Source organism: Eriocheir sinensis, chromosome 11 (genome assembly GCF_024679095.1).
Source record: "Eriocheir sinensis breed Jianghai 21 chromosome 11, ASM2467909v1, whole genome shotgun sequence".
NCBI lineage: Eukaryota > Metazoa > Arthropoda > Malacostraca > Decapoda > Varunidae > Eriocheir > Eriocheir sinensis.
Window position 1 is genome coordinate 23,879,586 of NC_066519.1, and position 12,407 is coordinate 23,891,992.

The following is a 12,407-nucleotide window of genomic DNA, read 5'->3' on the forward strand; positions in this document are numbered from 1 at the left end:
CAACATCTAGATAATGTAAAAGAAAAAAAAATCACAACTACATTACACGATAAATGATTATGTTAAGGAGTCAGAGTCGGGGGTATTTTTACCGACTCCGACTCTGGCCAAAAGTAGCCAACCCCACCGACTCCACACCCCTGGTTATAATACATACATACACCATCATCTGCTTTTATAATAATATAAATAAACTTGGGTGGGACAGATCCCAACAAGCAATTGACATAAGACACGGTAGGTACCGTGTCGAAAGTCATGTATGTATTCAGGATGGGATGTCTCACGATACAGGAAGTCTGACGACACCACACCGGAGCTGTCACAACTGCCCTATGAGGAGAGGCTGACTTGCCTTGGCCTAACATCACTGGAGGAGAGGAGGAAACGGGGAGACATGATTCAAACCTACAAGAATCATGTCATCCATGGCCTCAGTCTGGGATGGATATTTCCTGCAACTTGCAGGACCAACTCAGCACCACACCAGAGATTAGAGCCTGAAACTAGCAAAGCCCAGGCACAGAACAACACACAGAAAAAATTTCTTCACCACAAAAATTATAGACCGGTGGAATAGTCTCCTCAATGATGTGGTCAAGAGCAAGAGTGTAAACACCTTTAAAAATAAATACGACCGGTTTAAGAATGAGACAAAAAAATAGGCAGCCTTTAAGGGCACTGACTCCCATGCCTCTTAAACTATTACTAAAGATAGGCATAGTCCATGAACATCAACTCTAGCTAAACAGGCATGTGGCACACTACCCAGATTTTGCCCTTGCTCAGTCATCCAAGGGGGTGCACACAAAGTTTATGGCTTGAGCAGGTCAACAGATCCTGCCACAAGGATGAAAAGGGGACCTGCATGGATTTGCTTGGCGGAACCCCTGGGCGTGGCATCGTAGGGTGGGGTGATGTATTGAAACAGAAAATGACCCAACACACACTGGTGCTACAAGGCTTCCCGCGGGACTGGGAAAACTTGTGCACAACACTGGCTTTGTCATGCAAACTAGGAAAATTCTTGCATTACATTGACACTTTAACCTTGAGAGGCACCACTGCCTCCTCCATCCCAAGGATTATATAGGTACTTTATAGTATATAATCCTTCCTCCATCCACTCCCTTATCAATCATAAAAGCAAAGGAAGATCAACATATCCTACAGATGGCGTAATAGATATATGTATCTCGCATGACGAATCGGGACAGGGAAAATTTGTGCACAAGAGCGGCTTTGTGGTACAATCTAGAAAAATTTTTGCATTATAAGGCCTGTAATGACGTTTTAACCTTGAGAGGTGTCACTGCCTCCACACCCAGTCACTCCACATCACACATCACACCCAGTCACACCCCACGATACATCACACCTATATTAGGGTCACACCACACCCTGCCGCATAACACACATCACATCCAGTCACTCCATGACTCACACCATACCCAACCACATCACACCTTACACCACACCCACCCATACCACACCACACATCACACTGCACCCAGCCACACCACACCACATCACACACAGCCACACAACATCTCACCACACCCAGCAACATCACATCACACCTCACACCCAGCAACACCACACTCAGCAACACCACACCATATTACTTGTCACAGCCACAGCCACATCACACATCACACTCAGCCACACCAAACCACACACCACCCAGCCACATCATATAACATAACACTCATCCACACCATGCCACACTGCACATTTGCCACACTCGGTCGGTTCACACTACGTACACTACGATTCACGCAACGATCACAGATTCAGCCTGACCTTTTTTGTTTAGCATTAACTGGACATCTAGACCTCATAATGAACAGGCTGTACTTAAACGACAACCCAATGCTGAGCTCTGAGTAGCCTAGCACAGATTCAGTGCTGAGTGGAGACGCACACGAGTAAATTACAGGAATCAGACTCGTCCAGTACGGCACGTGTCATTGGGTATGTCTTATATGACATCATCTAGCTCTAGTAATTTATCTCATTAATTCACAGTATAATAATCCACATTTCCATAAAAAAAAACAAATCCATAGTACATGATTTAAAAAAAAAAATCTTCTCACATAAGCTCATATAAAAACTTACCTCTCAGACAAATTTGTGTAAAATTTTTGTAAATTGGCAACACTGTTCTAGTAGTGAAGCCAAGTACGTCATACGAGCATTGATTATGTAAAGGAGTCGGAGATATTTTTACCGACTCTGACTCCGACCAAAAGTAGCTGACTCCACCGACTCCGACTCCACACCCCTGCATTGCATACCCAATCTTTACTATCACAGAGTAACTAAGTGAAGCACCTAAGTGTAAAAAAGTACCAAGGAGGACCTAAAAAGCGATGCAAAACAGAACAGGTCACAAGAAGAAGTGATTGTTGATATCCTAGATATAATCAGGGGTGTGGAGTCGGAGTTAAAATTTTCTGACTCCGACTCCGACCCCCATGCCCCTCCTCCTCTATTGCAAATCTTTTTATTTTTATTTTAGACGCTGCCTAAAGTGCCGGTAGACTCTCTTGAGGTCCTTTTTCTTACATGTATTTATACCCAAATTATGTGTACTCAATATAGACAACATCTAGATAATGTAAAAGAAAAAAAAGTCACAACTACATTACACGATAAATGATTACGTTAAGGAGTCAGAGTCGGGGGTATTTTTACCGACTCCGACTGGCCAAAAGTAGCCAACCCCACCGACTCCACACCCCTGGTTATAATACATACATACACCATCATCTGCTTTTATAATAATATAAATAAACTTGGGTAGGACAGATCCCAACAAGCAATTGACATAAGACACGGTAGGTACTGTGTCGAAAGTCATGTATGTATTCAGGATGGGATGTCTCACGATACGGGGAGTCTGACGACACCACACCGGAGCTGTCACAACTGCCCTATGAGGAGAGGCTGACTTGCCTTGGCCTAACATCACTGGAGGAGAGGAGGAAACGGGGAGACATGATTCAAACCTACAAGAATCATGTCATCCATGGCCTCAGTCTGGGATGGATATTTCCTGCAACTTGCAGGACCAACTCAGCACCACACCAGAGATTAGAGCCTGAAACTAGCAAAGCCCAGGCACAGAACAACACACAGAAAAAATTTCTTCACCACGAAAATTATAGACCGGTGGAATAGTCTCCCCGATGATGTGGTCACGAGCAAGTGTAAACACCTTTAAAAATAAATACGACCGGTTTAAGACTGAGACAAAAAAATAGGCAGCCTTTAAGGGCACTGACTCCCATGCCTCTTAAACTATTACTAAAGATAGGCATAGTCCATGAACATCAACTCTAGCTAAACAGGCATGTGGCACACTACCCAGATTTTGCCCTTGCTCAGTCATCCAAGGGGGTGCACACAAAGTTTATGGCTTGAGCAGGTCAACAGATCCTGCCATAAGGATGAAAAGGGGACCTGCATGGATTTGCCTGGCGGAACCCCTGGGCGTGGCGTCGTAGGGTGGGTACGAGGTGATGTAGGTACTCCCCAGAGTATGCCCCTATTAATGAAATAGCTACATGAACATGTTTGTGAGAAATGCCCAATTGTTGCAAAAAAATTGCATCCAAGTAAACCGATTTATAACTACAGCAACCTGTGGAGTATAGGATTCAGTGTTAATGTCACATTTTGGAGACAGGGGTGGCTACTGTAACCCCAAAATAGTGGTAGAGGATGGGAAATAAAATCAATGTAAAGCAAAAGTGGAAAAAGTTTTGGGTGTGATTACACAGAATAAAAGCCAATCACTAAGGAAGTAATAAGCATGATCATTAGAGAAACATATAGAATAGTAACCAACATGGATGTGGGCTTCAACTTTATGGATGATGAAATTCGTCAGTCTATGTTTATGGCTAACATATCCATATGTAGTCTTGTGAATTAAAAAACTCATAGGCACTTAGTTTGTGAAGGCACTATGTTTGATAGAAGTGAGAAAAGATTATGAGCATTAAGACCAGCCATACTTGTAAAAAAAAATGTGAAATGGGAGCTCAGTGAAACTCATAAGCTTATAGGGTGTGGAGAAATGACCTTGTTGAAGATGAATGGCACACTGGAAAGATACCTATGAGGCTTGGAAAATTTGTTGTTAAGCTCCCTAAACAAATGCATGGTGACTGAGGGCCATTCTTACAGTCGTCTCCGAATGTTCGGAAGATGGTCCCTAACACGTTCGGGTGGCTTCTACAGTAGTAGAAGTCGTACTAGTACTACTACTACTACTGCTACTACTACTACTACTACTGTAGAAGCCACCCAAACGTGTTAGGGACCGTCTTCCGAACATTCGGAGACAACAGTTACTGTAAGAATGGCCCTCAGAGGAAACTACAAAAAATTTTAAAAATATTTATTTGCAATAAATATGGTTTTCAAATCAATAGAATATATGAATTCAAGCTGCTATGTACCACTGTTTTGGCTTATATGTACTAATGCAAGGCTGCTATGTACCCGCTCCTGTGTACCACTGCTTCAGCTTTTATGTACCAAACAAGGCTACTATGTACCAGCTACCAAGTAGGGGGATAAAATCAAATAAGAATTTTTTTCATCAGTCTTTATTAGATAAAATCAAGTGAGAAATTTTTTCATCAGTCTTTATTGGCACAGCATCCAAGATTTTTTTTTTTATATCAATATTTGCATGAAATACAATTGCATATTCTAAAGAAAGTTTGTCTATAAAAAAAATCAATAAGATTAAGCATACACTGACTTAAAAAGTTTTGAAGTAAATAATAAACTACGTGAATGATAGCTTTTTTTTCTGTGCTACTGCTGTCAATATACAGTATAACAAATAAAAAACAAAAGACAGTAGGTCTATATAGCCTATTTGGTTAATTGCACATAGTAGTTGATGACAGTACATAGCAGCCGCTGATGGTACATAGCAGCAGCGGTGCATAGCAGCCACCAGTGGTACATATCAGCTGCTGGAACGTAGCAGCCAATGGTACACAGAGGCCTGTTCCCGAATATACATACAAATCATAATGTCAGAGAAACATAGCTTTGTCTATGATAATATCCGTGAGTGATCTTCAACAAATATTTACTTATGGCAACTGTAGAGAATCACTAAGCCCCTTCATCATTACCCCCACAAGAATAATTCCCATACTAAGATATCTTATACTGCTTTACCATATTTCTCGTTTAACTGATGCCTCATATATACTGCACCGGCACAAAATGTTAGAAAAACAAAAGACATTGTTCCCCTCCACTTTAACAAACTTAAAACACCTGGGTGTGTGGAGGGTTATGAAGAACAGGGAAACTGTGTGGTAAAGGCACACACTGCACTGATGCTTTATAGATTGAATGAAGCAATTCTGCGGCAACAGTATTGTCTGTATCCCAGAATCCCAACACAGCCCCATATTTTATCAATGAATGAATAGTCTGTGTCTCTGAAGTAGGCTGCTCAGGTCAGCCAAACAGTCCCCCGTTACTCTTCCAATACTGGCCACTCGTCTTATCAGCCTCTATTTAGCAGGTTATGGAAGGGAAACGTCTAATACAGAACAGAGCGGCACAGGGAGCAGCACACACAAGACAGCCAGGGCACAGCACAGTATCACCAAGCATCAGCGGCAGAATTCAAGGCGGTGAGACCTTGCCCAGGTGTGCCAGGTACGGGGGAACATTACCTGGCCACCTCAGGGACACCGCTGCTCGCCGCCCCCCACACACGCCCCCTCGCCCTCGCCCTGCACCTACGCCCACACACTCACCAGGGGCTCGGCTACGAAGGTGAAGCTTGCCCGTCCACGCCAGAGTAAAGAAAATGCCAAGAGCTCCCCGTCCGCCGCCAGCACCACAACACACACACACCTTCTTCTTCTTCTTCTTTTGAGCTGTTCCGCTTTGTATCGCTTCTTAGGTCCTCTTTGATTCTTCTTCACACTTATATACTTCACTATGCACTCTTGTTACTTTACTGTGCACACTTACATACTTCACCCTGCCCAGAGCTCTGTGTCTCTATAGGCCTATACACTTTGCCTTCACTGACTGACTTTTGCTCTCCTGTTTTCTTCTTTGTTTTCTTCACTTTGACTTACTGGACTCTGCATTTCTCTTTTCTACCTGCTTGTAACTGTTTCCAATACTTTAGTTTTTTTTCTTTTCAGTTCTCTTTTACTGCTTCAAATTCTTTTTCCCCAGCACTGCGCCAGGAATATTTTTGTGAATGGTACTAACATTTATAACTTCACTGCTTCCTCTTTACAACCATACAGTCTTAACACAATGCTTATTCCCCCGTGTTCCTCCTCCAATCTGTCGGGGCGCATATATCCGAACTTTATTCACTTGAATTCTTGACCTGCGGCACCAGCGGCGGGAATGGTCGTGCGGACGCCTTTCAAGGGGCAACTCATCAAACTTCAACATTCCCGTACACTCAAGCGCCTTGCTCTCTCTCTCTCTCTCTCTCTCTCTCTCTCTCTCTCTCTCTCTCTCTCTCTCTCTCTCTCTCTCTCTCTCTCTCTCTCTCTCTCAGTCTCACACACACACTCTCTCTCTCTCTCTCTCTCTCTCTCTCTCTCTCTCTCTCTCTCTCTCTCTCTCTCTCTCTCTCTCCTTCAACGTAATTTTAACTTGAGTAGAAATGCAACGTTTTGGAGTCTTCTGATTAATGTAAAATCACTTAGGTTTAAGGACAGACCACCAAGTCTGGACCATGGGGTCTGTGTGGTCTGATTTTCTATGTAAACCTGTAAACTCTCTCTCTCTCTCTCTCTCTCTCTCTCTCTCTCTCGAGGCGCAAAACTCAAAAGCGTTCAATCACAGAGTTATATACCTCTGTTATTTAACTCTGTGCGTTCAATGCGTTAAGGACTTGAGGGTCAAAATCGCGTCAAACCTCAAATTCTCACAGCAATGCATCGATGCAGCAAATAAAGCGAACAGAACGTTGGGCTTCATTAAAAAAAACTTTTTATTCAAGAATAAAGATGTAATACTTCCACTCTACAATAGTTTAGTCAGACCCCACTTGGAATCTGCGGTACAGTTTTGGGTTAAGATTCGTTTTAGGACCGTGCCAGTATCTCATTACCTACCTTATGAAACATCAGTAGCTCTTCTTATATCTTTTCTACAAACCTTTAACAGTTATGGAAACGCTTTGAAAATCCAATGCAAGGACTTTTTTTTTACTCTTGAAAATAGGGGATAATGTTGACGAAAGCGCGTCGCCTCCTCTGGCGACGGTGCAGCCGGTGTTGCGAGAAATACCTCCTCACTGAAATAAGTCACATATATGCGGGGGGGGTCCAGGGATGCGTAGCCCCCTGGTTAGAAGGCACTATGTTTGATGGAAGTGAGAAAAGATTATGAGCATTAAGACCAACCATACGTGTAAAAAAAAAAAGTGAAATGGGAGCTCTATTTTTCCCTCTAAAATTGGTGTTTTCGCCTGAAAAAAAGTGGTCCGTATCATCACCTCCTCCCCTACTACTACTACCACTAATAATAATAATATTAATAATAATAATAATAATAATAATAATAATAATAATAATAATATTAATAATAATAATAATAATAATAATAATAATAATAATAATAATAATAATAATAATAATAATAATAATAATAATAATAATAATAATAATAATAATAATAATAATAATAATAATAATAATAATAATAATAATAATAATAATAATAATAATAATAATAATAATAATAATAATAATAATAATAATAATAATAATAATAATAATAATAATAATAATAATAATAATAATAATAATAATAATAATAATAATAATAATAATAATAATAATAATAATAATAATAATAATAATAATAATAATAATAATAATAATAATAATAATAATAATAATAATAATAATAATAATAATAATAATAATAATAATAATAATAATAATAATAATAATAATAATAATAATAATAATAATAATAATAATAATAATAATAATAATAATAATAATAATAATAATAATAATAATAATAATAATAATAATAATAATAATAATAATAATAATAATAATAATAATAAGAAGAAGAAGAAGAAGAAGAAGAAGAAGTAGAAAAAAGAGAAGAAGAAGAAGAAGAAGAAGAAGAAGAAGAAGAAGAAGAAGAAGAAGAAGAAGAAGAAGAAGAAGAGTAGAAGAAGAAGAAGAAAAAGAAGAAGAGTAGAAGAAGAAGAAGAAAAAGAAGAAGAAGAAGAAGCATGATAAAAGTCTAATAATAACAGAAACATTAATGTAAACAAAGATTATTGAGAGGTTAGAAATTCCAATGTTGGGTTTACCCGGAGCAACACCTGCTGGCCACCTCAGGCACTTGACAACAACAGAAAGTCTCAGTAAATCTCCTGCCACATTTAGAACCGGCAGACTAATCCCCAGAAGGTTTTTCAGCAAGATTTTCACCAGATTGCCATCAACTTTACAATGCCTACAAAACAATCAGCGTGTCACGGGTAGAACGTTATCTGGTTAGCGACACAATAAACTCTACGGACACACTAAGCCACGTTTGCATTACTCATCGGCTCCCACGATTAATACTCTCTAGGTCTCTTCTCACTAAGTCTTCAAGGCGACGGCCGCGTGTTTCAAGAGTAGAGTTCTTTGCCAATTCAGCTTAGTAGTTAAAGATAATTTTGCTAATATTAGTTTGTCAACCCTTATCATGCTTCGTTTGGGTGTTACTACGATAGTATTAGGCTATTATGTACCGTGCCTCGAGTGATGCATGCCAGGGATTTCAGGTGAATAAGCTAAGGAAAACAGCCCTACGAAAACATACTTGCATTACGTTGAGATTCCGGGTGAGCCATCGGAAAAAATCAATTACGCTTCATGTATTTCTTTTTTTTTTTTCTGAAGATTTTGAGGTATAAGCTTGCATCAATAAAAAAAAACCAGGATGGGAAGTAAAATATTTTCTATATCTATTTTGATTGTGGTGGTGTGCGTTTCAGTGAATTAGACTGATGTATTGCTCACTACCATTTCATTTTCTCCATGATGAAAGAAACTCGAAGTGACTAGACTGGAGAACGGCGAGCATGTGATGTTGGGAAGAGGTGGTGGGTTCAAGGGTTTGCCGCCACCCACTGAAGCAATGCTTACTCCACGGTAATGTAAATTTTGGTGGGAGTAAGAATTTCCATCATCAGTTGTCCACAACTCCTCAGTACTGCAGTAATTAGCGTGCCAGTCTACGAATCAGAAGGCCCTGATTCGAATCCCTTCCCCGGCGATAGGCGAGCAGCTAGCTGTTCATCCTCCCTTTCCAGCTGGTCGATAAATGGGTTCCTGGGGAAACCTGGGGAAGATAAACTGTGGTAACCCAATTGTCTCACTGGTCCTGTGTCCCGGTAATGGGTTCTTCCCTTCACAGACTCAAGGGCTAACGTGACGGAGATGAGCACCGAGGCCATGCGTAGCTATAGCGTATGCCCCCAATTCTACCTTAACGTCTGTCCTCATAACTAGCTAATGGAGAGTATACGCCCGGTGGCGCGTCGCTTCACTCACTCGCTATCCATGCTCCCGGCGGTCCTCCCGAGCAAGCTCCCATGCAGCTGCCCTGTCCATCCCAAGTCTCTCCCGCCAGGATCGGCTGATTTGCCCCAGCCATGAGTTACGAGGGCGTCCCCTTGGTCTCCTCTACTCAAGAGTGTCTCGTACAGAAACAACTCTGTGAGCAGGATCGGCGTCCGGGAGGCACGCCACGTACCCATAGCCGGAGTTGGCGTTCACGGACTCAGCTGGTAACAGGCCTTAATTCAGTTTCACGGAGTAGTCACTGGTTTAATACAAAGTCATCCCAGCGATACCCCATGATCCTGCGAAGGCACTTGGTACCAAAGGCATCGACAAGCCTCTCCAAGTCACTATTCAGTGTCCATGCCTCACAGCCATAAAGTAAGACAAGGAGCACAAGTAACTTAAAGATTCGAATCTTTGTCCGCCTGCCGAGATATCGACAAAACCATATACTCGTATTAAGCGAGTTCATAACACCATGGGCCAGTCCAATCTGTCGAGTGACTTCCTGGTGAGACCCTCCATTGTTATGCACTACGCTACCAAGGTATGTGAAGCTTTTGGTGACTTCGACATCCTCACCACATGCATGAACAGACTGAACTGTGTCATCCAGCAAGCCTCCAAACGACTGAACCTTGGTTTTGACCCAGGAGATCTTCAGTCCCAGAGGCTTTGCTTCCTTATGCAGCACTTCGAGAGCCATCACCGGGACCTCCAGCAATTCCACGGGGTGTACAGCATGGTCCGTAAAAACAAGATCAGTGACCTTAATGTCGCCAACAAGTGCTCCGCAACGAATTTGATCAGCAACTTTACCCAATACCCAGTCCATGCAAGTGTTGAAAAGTGATGGAGCAAGGACGCACCCCTGCCTCACTCCTGAATTAAAAGAAAAAAAAAACAGAAACACTTCCCGAACACTTCAGAGCACTCTCAGTCCCAAGGTAACAGCCAGTCATCAGGTCAACAATCCGTGCATGAATCCCACGGATCCGCAGAATATCCCAGAGTGACTCACGATGCACTGACTCAAAAGTCTTCTTGAAATTGATATAAGCTGCGAGCAACCCCTGTCGAAACTCACGTCGGCGTTCCACGAGGACGCGAAGTGCTAGGATCCGGTCAATTGTTGACTTGCAGTGCGTGAACCCGGATTGCTCAGGTTTCTGAAACTGAGATCGAATTCGCATGAGCAGTAGATGAGCGAGCACCTTGGCCGACACACTGAGCAGTGAACTACCACGATAATTGTTGCAGTCCTGTCGGTACCATTTCCCTTTCTAAATAGGAAAAAACAACCCCCTTTTCCAGTCAAAAGAAATGGCACCAGACTGCCACACGACAGACAGCGCCGCATGCAACACACGGATCATGGCTTCACCCCCAGCCATCAACATCTCTGAACTGATATTACAGATTCCAGCTGCTTTTCCACCCTTCAACTTCCTCACAGCCTATCTCACTTCTGCAAGAGAGGGTGAAGTTTCGTCAATTGGTGGATCAGCAGCCATCATCTGCAACCAAGCCGCTTGAGGGTTTTGCCGAGAGGGAATTCCTGCCACCTGAAGCTCGTGGGATATACCCGATAGATATAAAAGAAAGTCTGATAATTTCTTGGGTTAAACCATGGCGACCTCATCTACTCATGGCAGTGGCTGTATAAAGGGCATTTAAGAGGCAGCAGAGGCGGGAATCAAGCTGACCGGCGGCGACAGAGGACAAAGAAAGTTCTCTGACTCCTTTTCTCCTCATTTCCAGAAGAAGGCACAGAAGGCTCCTTCGAACTAGCTGACCATGCGGTGCCTGGCGTGGCTGTCCGTGCTCCTGGCGGTGGTGCTGGTGATGGTGCTGGGGTCCGGGCACGCCGTGGAGGCAGGTTGGTATTCAAACAGCTCTTATTGTGCCTGGCTCAGGTCCAAGAGGACTCTAGAGAAATAATACATTCAGACTCCATTTTTTATTCTGTCTAATACTTACTTAGCATCACGGTAGCTTTTAAATAAATACATGCTGATGAATATGTTTACGATTTCTCTATAATTATTTTACAAGGACAGAAAGAAAGCAATAGTTAAGTATAAGATAGATTATATGGAAAAAAATGCCTTAAAGTGTTCCCCGTACAAAGAAAAATATATACCAACAACGATATGTTAGAATTTCTTCCTACGTGTCATGGTGGCAAAGTCTGAGTCACAATATGAGTATATTCAAACTCTTCATTTTTGTTTAGTATTTACTCTGTCATTTCACACGTTACCCCACAGGCAGGATGCCCTTCCCTGGACGCGAGCGCCGCGAGGTGAGTAGGCAACGATTTCCTGTGTGTGACACATTGTTTTTAGTTGACCTGAAAAAGTTGACCACAACGAACTAGGATGACGAGGAAAGTTTTTCTTAAACAACATGAAAGTAACCATAAAAAAAGGGTGAAACACTCGGTTCTCAAGACGTATAACTTTCCTTATTCAAATTAGTAATTAAAGATAATGTTGCAAGTATAAATTCGTCAAGCCTCACCATGCTTCCTTGGGGTGTTGCTGATGTACTTAGTAATTGTCTATCAGCTCCTCTCTTGTTTAAATGTAACAAGACAGAAGCAAAACCTTGACTGGCATTTAGTTATTCTCTTTTCTTGTGACTTGGAAATCAGCAGTACTTTTACCATAGCCGTCGGGCACTAAATTTGTCCAAAAGCCCCGCCCCCTCCCTCACCCTTGCTGCAAGGTAACACAGCCCGTATTCTTGAGCGTATCGGCACCATTGCCGCCCCCTCCCTCACCCTTGCTGCAAGGTAACACA

The 12,407-nt window shown here is 42.0% G+C and overlaps 1 protein-coding gene across 1 annotated transcript in view; it reads right to left on the reverse strand.

Annotated features, from left to right (window-relative positions):
* Positions 1–6,167, reverse strand: part of LOC126997077 (PTB domain-containing engulfment adapter protein 1-like) — a 79,232-nt gene extending 73,065 nt beyond the window's left edge. The window contains exon 1 of the mRNA XM_050858134.1: positions 5,805–6,167. The gene's annotated coding sequence lies outside the window, so the exon portion shown is untranslated. The remainder of the gene's footprint in view (positions 1–5,804) is intronic.
* Positions 6,168–12,407: the final 6,240 nt, after the last annotated feature.